This window comes from Elephantulus edwardii, unplaced genomic scaffold, assembly GCF_000299155.1.
Source record: "Elephantulus edwardii isolate Elephantulus edwardi_28Jun2011 unplaced genomic scaffold, EleEdw1.0 scaffold00042, whole genome shotgun sequence".
NCBI classification, from domain to species: Eukaryota; Metazoa; Chordata; class Mammalia; order Macroscelidea; family Macroscelididae; genus Elephantulus; species Elephantulus edwardii.
Genome location: NW_006399792.1, coordinates 3983654 through 3994002, shown reverse-complemented (window position 1 = coordinate 3994002; position 10349 = coordinate 3983654). Strand labels below are relative to the sequence as shown.

General features: G+C 37.2%; 1 protein-coding gene across 1 annotated transcript in view; it reads left to right on the top strand.

The window, feature by feature from the left end:
* Nucleotides 1-10349, top strand: part of ARHGAP24 (Rho GTPase activating protein 24) — a 654088-nt gene that overhangs the window by 58131 nt on the left and 585608 nt on the right. The gene's annotated exons all lie outside the window — the stretch shown is intronic.

Here is a 10349-nt window from a genome sequence, read left to right as displayed (position 1 = left end):
ATTGGCACAGGACAGAGCAGAGTTTAGGGCTGTTGTACATAGGGTCGCTATGAATCGCAAGCGACTCAAGGGCACATAACAACAATAACATTAATAAAGTCAGTATAACTTGTAAGCCAACTCAGTGTTACAACAATAACATAATGGTTTACATATAAACAGTGCTCTTAATATTCTGTGTTGTTGTTGTTGCTAAGTGTTGTTAACTGCTGTCTATTCAAACATGACTCATGGTGACACTATGAACAAAAGACCTGAACTCTGTTCTTTAAGAGTTTAGAGTTTCCAAAGGCATATTGTTTAGAAAGTGGATGCCACTCCTGCTTCCAAGCTTATCTTAATCTGGGAGTGTCACCAAACACTATCTACCATGTTTAAATATTATGGCAATTGACACATCAGTGACACAGTGTTTAGCATCCCTAAGTTACCTCAGTACAGCAAATTGACAGACCAGTACTATATAATTTAGAAGAATGTTAGTCTCAAACACAGTAAACTCCAGGCCCCCAGGTCTGAGGTCCCAAATTACTTTTAAATACAAAGGCTTCCCCACCAGGTCCTGATTGACTTTAAACAGAGGCTTCTAGCCCATGGCTCATTGTTAGCTAAATCCAGAAAATCCAATCAGCTCACACACTACTTTTAAAAATGTGTACGTTTAAAAGTTTGGTGGTCCCTAAATCTCCAGTTTGTAGGCTGATTTATGAAACGGTTGGATTTGTGAAGGTGGGATGTTTTGTGTTGGTTGAGGATCTGGTGTGGACTCTTTGGTTGGTGTTTTGTTGTTTTTTATTTTGTTCACAATTGTATGTGAGCTGATTGGATTTGCTGGATTTAATGTTCAACGGAGAACTGTAATCAAGAGGTTTTAAATAATGAATATCATTATTTTTAGTACATAGATCTTACGTGTGTTTCTGAGTGAGAGAAAGGAAACCATTTCATTTAAGCTCTTCAGAATGCTATTTAGTCTTCTCAGTTCATAGCTGATGATCAAACTGAAACCAAAATGATCATTGTAAATAATAAAAATTTCATGCTTAATTTTTGTTTTATCTTCTGTTTCAAGCATTGTACTAGCCCTGGAAGAATTCAGAAGTTATACAATGGTGAGGTCATAATTCATTAGCATGTTTTCACTAATCATGCTTGCAGTTTTGATGGTTTTGTTAGGAGCAATAGAGTCAGCTAAAACTTACAGCAACCCTGTGATCAACAGATCTGGACCTTGCCCTGCCCTGCTCCCTTCTCATAAGCTCTGATGTGCTTGAGCCAGTTGTGACAATCACTATGTCAATTCATCTCATTAAAGATCTTCCCCTCTTCTGCTCCCTACCTTTCCCAGTATTATATCTCTTTCCAAAGATGCAACTTTCCTAACAACATGACCAAATACAAGTTCTCGAGGCTATGGATGGAAACAGTGTGGGAATATCACCTCTCTGGTAATTCAAGTCTTCATGAAGGCAATGACGTTTGAATCGAGTCTTAATATTATTTTTATTGTTAGATGCCATATGCCAATTTTCTGTACTTGGGTGACTTGTGTGTTGCTATGTTGCTCAAAGCTTTGCTACCAGTATTTTAAATACTAGTAGAATCACTCATAGTGGACAGATTTCAGCCAAGCTTCCAGACTGAAATTGCATAAGAAGCAAGTTTGGCCATCCACTTCTGAGTAAACAGGACTTCAAAAATTCTTTTAATAACAGAGAAATATTGCTAGATATACTACTGAAAGTGGGATATTGGAAGACATTAAAAACTAAGAAGAAATAATTACAAACATCTATTAAAATTAGAACATGAAATATATAAAATATGAATCTGGGAAAATTAGAAGTTGCCAAACATTAAATGAAACATCTAAAGCTGTATATACTTTGCCTTAGCTAAGATGGACTAGTATTGGCCACTTTGAATCAAACAGTGATATAATCTACTATGCAGAGAATGACATATTGAAAAGGAACATTGTCGGGAATAACAGTTTAAGATGTGTCCTGAAGTGTAATGCTGTGAGTGATAGGGTAGTATTTAAATGTATACAAGGAAAACCTATTAAAACAACTCATGTTCGAAATATTCATACCAACTGCAAAATGAAAAATGAAGACATTGAGGACTTCTACCTACTTTTGCATAAGGAAATGAATCAAACAAGGAAATGCAATCAAGATGCACTAATAATAATAATTGTGACTGGAATGCAAAGGTAGAAATTAAGAGAGAGAACTTGTAACTTGCTAAATTTTTTTTGAAAAATCAACAAACATATAGACTTCTCCTGATGGACTCACAGGAATCAAACTTACTATTTCTGTGAAAGATATGCTTGAGAAGCTTGACATCAGCATTCAAAACAAGAGCAGGGAATGACTTAGGGACAAATCATCAGTTACATATATGCAAGTTCAAATTGAAGCTAAGGAATATTAAAACAAACCTAGGAGAACTAAAATACCATCTTAATTGTATTGTTTTTGTGGTTGGTTGCCGTCAACTTAAGCATGACTCATAGTGACCCTATGAACTGAAGGCCTAAAACCTTTCTATTGTCAAACCAAACTATTGTCATTTTTCAAAGTTCATAAAAACCACCAATAATAGATTTGATGCATTGAACACTAATGACCAAAGACCAGAAGAGCTTTGGGATAATTTCAAGAATATTATTTATGAAGAAAGCGAAAGGTCATTATAAAAACAGGGTGGAAGGAGAAAAGACCAAATTTGGTGTCAGAAAAGTTTGCTTAAGTAGGAAGTAAACTCCTAAAAATGGAGTAATTGCAAGAAAAACTAAGCAAAAGAATAGTATGTGAGAAAGGAACACATACTGGCTTTCCTCTCAAAGGTGGACCTACAAGTTGGCATGATGTGATGAATGTGTATTGGCAATGTGTGATTTGTGTGATCCTGACACAGGCCCTATTGTGTCCTTGATTTGAAAGTGATATGTAGCCACTAAAGTTGTAGGATAAAATAATGTGACACGAGGCTGGTAACTAAATTCAGCTGGATGGTGTAAAGAATTGTAGCCTATATTATGATAGCGTCTACAAGCTTTCATGACAAAGTGAAAGGTTTGCATTTTTTAAAGAAGGTTACATTATCTGCAGAAGTATAAAAGTCTGAAAGAAGGCAGAGAAGATTAAGAAAGATTACAGACATCTAGAAATGAGGCAGATGGTTGATAACAAAGAGGTAACCATAAGGATGAAAAGGAGATTGGCTCTGGATAATTCATAGAATAAAGATAAAATTAACAACAACAACAAAGAAAATGGAAGTGGATTAGACTGTAAGGTGAGAGAGGAAACTTGTCTGTAGGATAGCAAATGACCTCACTAAAGGCTAGTGTTACTGAGTCACAATCCACTCAGAGCTGACCCTCTAGAAGGTCTCAGAAGTTGTAAATCACAAGGGAGGAGATTGCTCATCTTCCTTCTTTGGAGAGGCTGTGTTCAACCACCTGAGAGACAAGGCATTTACAGCAGAACAAGGATTTAACAGCAGAACTCCGTATGGACTATGCCACCAGATGACCAATAGTGCCTAATTCAGACAAGAAACATCACTGGAGGATCAACTTTCCTATTTTGCAAATAATTATGCAGATTTTTGTTGTTGTTGTTGATTGCTATTGAGTTGAGCAGGACTCCTAGAGACCCTATGAACAAAAGACCTGAAGCCTTTTGTTAGCTATCATTTCTCAAAGTTCAGAGTTCCCAGAAGCAAGTTGTTTAGGAAGTGGATGCCACTCCTGCATCCAAATATGCAGATTTCTAGAGAATAATAAGTTAAACTGCCTAAATTAATGACTTTTAAAATGATCTTCATCTTCAGTATCCAAATTTCATTGACAGCATCTCTTATTACTATTGCCTACTGCTTCTTGGAAATACACTGAGAACTAAGGAGGCTATTTCCTTTTTCTCAGTATTTTTAGTATTGCTAAAAATGTATTGCCCATCTTTGCCAATACTGGGAAGTCAGATTAGTAAATATGATGTCTATTTGTCAGAATGCAGTCTGAAGAACAAGATGTTGCTCTATACAACAAAAGCTGGTGATGTCAAAACTGGGCTGGATCTTGAGATTTCCTGTTTTCCTGTAACAGACTTAGATGACTCACTGGGCTTGAATGAGAGGCTTTGAACTCGTGTGACAAGAACGATGTTCTGATCTATCTATTAACGAGAGAAGAATCTCTATGGCCAGTTGTTTTCCCTACCTCCTACAGAAGCCTTCAGTTAATCAACAGCTGGAGTAAAACTATGTCTGTATCTTTTTATTGTATGTGTGTGTATGGGTAAATTTCCAAAGGAGTCAAATCACTATGGGTTGCCAATAACACAGAACTGTATGGAAAATATCTCTATTAAATAAATATTAAGTTGCATGATTAAATTAACCTGCATAGCCAGAATGAGATAATTTGGGAAAATAGAATTTCTTTGTACTGTTGTTGATTGCCTTCGAGAAAAGCATGGCTCATAGTGACCCTATGAAAAAAAGGCCTGAAGCCCCTCTAAAACTATCGACATTTGTCAAAGTTCATAGAGTTTATACTATGGAATGGTAATTAACTACTGACATATTTTTATGTAATAACTAAGTATGATCTGATTATTTTTCATTTACTTTTTATTATGGTAAATATATATGTAAATGCATTTATTTTTGTTTCTTTTTCTTGACAATTTTGAGTAAAAAGATAAATGTATCATCTTGCTTTTTAAAAAAGATGGTTGCATTTTGTTTTATAACTGGACATTTATACATATTCACAAAGAAATAAAGCTATAATATTCACTCTTATAAAGTGTCAACATGGGCACAAGAATGCATGTAATTTTTATTTTATTTTTCCCATTTCCAAATTTTCCATGTTTTTCTAAAATGTCTTTTGAAGCATAAAATTATAGGAAATAAAATTATTTTTTGCTTATCAAATTAGAACAAATATTCTTAATCATAATGTATTTTTAGCTTCCAGAAACTCTATGAACTTTGATAAATGTTAGTAGTTGTAGAGGGGCTTCAAGCCTTTTGGTCATAGGGTCACTATGAGTTGTGCTCTACTTGAAGGCAATCAAAACCAACAACAACATAATACAATTTTTTATTATAACTTTTAATATGTTGTTGTTATGTGCTGTCAAGTCAGAACTGACTCAAAACTGATGTTTCAGTTAGTTTTCAGAGGCTGTAAATCACATGGGGACAGATTGCTCATCTGTATTCCACAGAGCAGCTGGTGGACTCCAATTACCTGCATTTGGGTTGATGGTGTAATTCCTTATCACTTAGAAATGAGTATAATATAATCTTTGTAGACTGAAACTATAATATGCTTCAAAGAATTAAAATTTATTATACTCTTTGACCTAGTAATTCTACAACAGGGGATATATGCAAAGGAAGCAGTGAGAGAAGTTGAAAATATTTTCATTATTCATGGCGTTATCTAATAGTAAATGACTAGTAGTGACAGAACATGAACATAAGAATGATAGGCAAATTATGTTGCACCCATGCAAATAAAATTATTACTCACAATTTAGACTTACAGTCTGAGTACATTTACATGTTTGGAAAGGAGATGCAAATAAAAATAATCGACGTAAGCAACTTTATAGTTATTTTCTCTGAGCAGAGAGACTAAACACAGAAGATTTATGTTTTTCTTCTGCATATATTTCTAAATTTATATAAAGAGCATGCACTAAATCCAGCAACAACAAAAAATAAACTTCACTCAAAAATGGTTGATGGTAGGGAGGAGATGAATAGATGTGTATGCCATAACCCCAGTATTTATGGAGATTGTAGAGATGTTTTAAAAAAATTATTAATGTGCAGTAGCTGATAACCTCTTCTGATTCCTCTCAAAAACTATTCAAGAACCCTCTATATGCTCCCTACCTTTAAAGTTCATTCAAAGATACTTAGGAATAAATATAATATTTTGGTGGTGGATAGTGTTTTCAGTTAGATTCAGATGCAACAAAATTATAGACCAGAATATGTTCTCTGTAGGAGAAACACTTGGGACCCACTTCTGTAGATGTTACAGAAGATGAGGATGTTCTCCTCTGTCACATACAAAGAATAAAAAGCTGATTGCATGGCATCTAACATTATTGCCAATCAAATTTTATTGTGTCCATACAGATAGAGCTATTACTTAACATTAAACCTGAGAAGACCATTAAGAATTTCTGTAGGAAGCTTATCTGATCTCTCTCCTATTGTTTTCAAATCAGAACTGTCTCTATGATAGCTATTTGTTGAGTTTCTGAAACTGTAAATTGTATGGGAAGATATTGCCCATCTTTCTCCTATGGTGCAGCTGGTAGAGCCAAATCACCAGAGAAAATGCCACCTTTAAGCTACCAGCTTAGCTCACTACAGACTACCCCACCACAGATTTAGAAAATGGAAATTTTTAGTTTGGAATCTACAAATTAGCTTCAACATTTGAGCAAGTCTCTTAATCTTCTGAGCTCATATAGTCACTCACTTACTCAATCAACAGATATTTACTAATCACCTACTACTTACTTGGCAGTGACCACAGTGTCAGTCTTTTCAAGGAAGAAGGAACTAAATATATTCAAAACACAAAAACTATATAATAATTTTTTTTTCATAGAGAGAGCTCCAGTGGCAGAGCCAGGAGAAGGATGGACATTCTCCTCCTGTGTGATTATTGTTGTTGTGCACCATAGAGTCAGAACAGACCCATAACTGACCCTCTGGAGGGTTTTCAGAGGCAGTTAATCGCAAGAGAGGAGATTGCCCATCCTCCCACAGTGTAGCTGGTGGACTCTGTGAGTTGCAGGCGACTCGATGGCACATAACAGCAACATTACCTGTCACAAACTTAAGAGCAGGCTTTTCTTCTGATTTGTCTCTGAGTGGATTGGAACTGACAGCCTCTGGGTCAAGTACTTAGCCATATGAGCCCCCTGGAACTTCTAGAAGAAAAATACAGGATGCACTAATAATAAATGTCTATTTCCATAACTTCATTAATATAAAAAGTTTGTGAAGAGGTTTTCAAGCACACAGAATGCCTTTAACATGAAGTTGTAATTCTGTGACATTGCCTTTGGTAGAAGAGAAACCTGAACTCTCTTCCCTTCATTGCAGGTCCTCCTCTCCCATTGAGATGGAGTATCTATAATCTGTAGAGGAAGCAAGGTGTCCATTTTGTCTAAAAGGAAATAATTAATAGATCACAGCTGTCTCTGTAGTGAGAGAGGCCAGTATTCTGATCAAAATCCCTTTAAGTCCTTTTTATTTCCAGCTGTAAATTTTCTAAAAAAAAAACCTCCTCTCTCTACTACTCTAATTGTCACTGAGTCTGAACCAACTCATAGCTAGCTGACATTCCAGTGGGTTTTCAGAGACTGTAAATCACACAGAATGAGATTTCCCTTCTTTCTCTCAAAGAGTCACTGGTATATTTGGACCACTAGAGAGATACCACCTTTGGGCTGGCAACATAATTTACTACTGGATATGTTACCAAAGGTTCTTCTTAAAAAAATTAAAATAAAAAAAGTAATTGGCAAAATAAGCCAAGGAACAAATACACAAGATAATGGTTTTCTGCTGTCAGCTAACCAAATGGTTTTTAGTTTACAAACAACTGCCCCAGCATATTCATGTAGTATCCTTTCCTTAATGTGATTACTGTATTGAGTTATTTGAATCTCTTAACAATTTTTTTCTTTAACTATCTTTTTAATATTCACATACAATATGTTGTTGTTGTTACATGCCATTGAGTCGTTTCCGACTCATAGCGACCCTATGCACAACAGCTCTAAACCCTGCTCTATCCTGCGCCAACCACACCACCTCTGACACACCCATCCCAATTACCCCAGTCACCGAATCAATCCATCTCATAGAGGGTCTTCCCCTATAGCCACCTTAAATGAATTCTCTTGGGACCAGCAGCCAGGAAATCAAAAGACAAATTGCACTGGGAAAGTCCGTTGTCAGGAACACCTCCAGAATACTGAAAAGCAATGATGGCAGTCTAGAGACTAAGGTGTGTCTTATATAGGCCATAGTCTTCACAATTACATGCAATGCATTAAAAACCTAGACAATGTCTAGGGAGGATTGAAGGAGAATTGATGCCTTTGAGCTGGGTTGCTGGAGAAGGGTATTGACTGCAAAGAGGACAAATGTGTCTGTCCTGGAGAGGGTGAAACCAGACTGCTTCTTGGAAGCAAGGATTCTAAAGCTCCATCTGACATAATGTGCAACATCTGACACATGCCGCAAGCAGGGACCAGTGCCTGGAGGGGGACATTATGCTTGGGAGGGTGGAGGGACAGCACAAGAGAGGAAGACTCTCGAAGCGATAGATTGACTCAGTGAATGGAGTAATGGGGTAGGTGTGTCAGAGACAATAAGGTTGGCTCAGAATAGAGCAGGGTTGGCGACTTGACAGCACATAACAATAACTGAATTCTAAATTTGAAGTAAGGAAAAGAATCATTTCTGAAAAATGTCATGCCTGAATCCTGATACTTCCTCATTTAAGCCAGGTGTGGAAGTAATAGGCACCCTGTGCCAGGTTACTCAGATTTTAGTCTCCAGGGCTGACACTTTCCTTCAGGTGTTGACGGGGTTCAGGTGAGATGGGTTATGAAAGTGCATAGTGCCCGGGCTGGCTGTGCACCAGCCCACACCTCTGGGGCCTGGCTGTTTATACAGGTGTGCCTCTTTCTCTCTGAGGGTCTGCAGTTACTTAAAAAGGCAGAGGCAAGAAGAAGCTAAGACTGAAATGCAAGTGTGTTCCTATTTCTGAGAATTTCTCCTACATGGGGTTTTTAATTTTCTCCCTTTGCTGCAAATCCATGGTATTGCTTGTAATAAATAATATAATTGTGGCCAAGAGGGATAAGTCCTTGAAGAAGGATATCATGCTTGACAGGGTAGGGTGGAGGGACAGTGAAGGAGAGAAGACCCCATAAAAGATGGAGTGACACAATAACTGGAGTAATGAGGATAGATGTGTAGCAGTCAGTGGTCCTGGCTCTGAATAGGGCATGCTTCAGAGCTGTTGTACATAGGTTCACTATGAGTCAAAGACAATTTGACGACATAACAACAACTTGTCTTATTCTAGTACAGCATAAAAAATTTAAGAAGAAAGAAAATAAGAGAGAATAAAAAATTAAAGAAGGAAGGGAAAGAGGGAACTAAGAAAAGTGTTAGAATATGTAATGTTTTGGAACTTGCCAATGTGAATTTTTAAAATAGTATGCTGATAACTTAGTCCTTCCCCTTTTTATTAATAGAGCACTCTCATAGCATAGTCTATAGGGAATTGCATTGCTAACCCAAAGACTACATTCTCTAGAGGCTGGAATCCCCCAGTGGCTTCAAGAGAGAAAGGTGAGAAATCACGTGTATAATTTATAGCTGTAAAACCCCAGTGGATTGTCATCTCTGAGGTAGAACTCACATTGTCAATAAGATAGGGATTTTTATCAATACATGTAACAAACTTGCATATAATAATTATAAAGTTTACATATGGTCTTTGCAGTTACTTGCTATGCATCAGAAAGCTGGACAATGACTAGGTATGATCGGAGGAGAGTTGATGCTTTTGAGCTGTGGTGCTGGAGAAGAGTATTGAATGTACCAAGGACTGCTAGGAGAAGAAACACATTCATCCTGGAGAGGGTGAAGCCAGGCTGCTCCTTGGAGGCAAAGATTCTGAAGCTTTGTCTGACATACTTTGGACATGTTTCAAGGAGGGATCAGTCCTGGGAGAGGGACATTATACTTGGGAGGGTGGAGGGACAGCACAGGAGAGGGAGCACCTTGATAACATAGATTGATTTAGTGACTGGGGTAATGGGGTAGGTATATCAGAGACAATAAGACTAGCACAGGATAGAGCAGGGTTTAGGGCTGTTGTACATAGGGTGACTACGAGTTACAGGCGACTCGACAGCACATACAGCAATAAGAAGAACATAACCATTCCTTTATTTGCACTCATGTTGTAAATTGCAGCCTGGTGTCTCTTAAGACCTTACTGCATTCGTTATGAACATGTCAATGATAGGCTAAGACAATTTCTGTACCCCAGTATTTAATACAGTATCTAATTGAGAGGATATGCTGCCATCAAATGGGTTCTGATCATTACCATCACCACAAAGATAAGACGTCACGGGCCTGACATCTGTGAAGCCGTGTTGGAACTTGACCAGAATTCATCCTCTCAGGGTGGTCACCAAGTTATTCTCAAAACTGGCACCATTTTGCTCACTTACTTGTGATTACTGTTATCAGAAACAGGT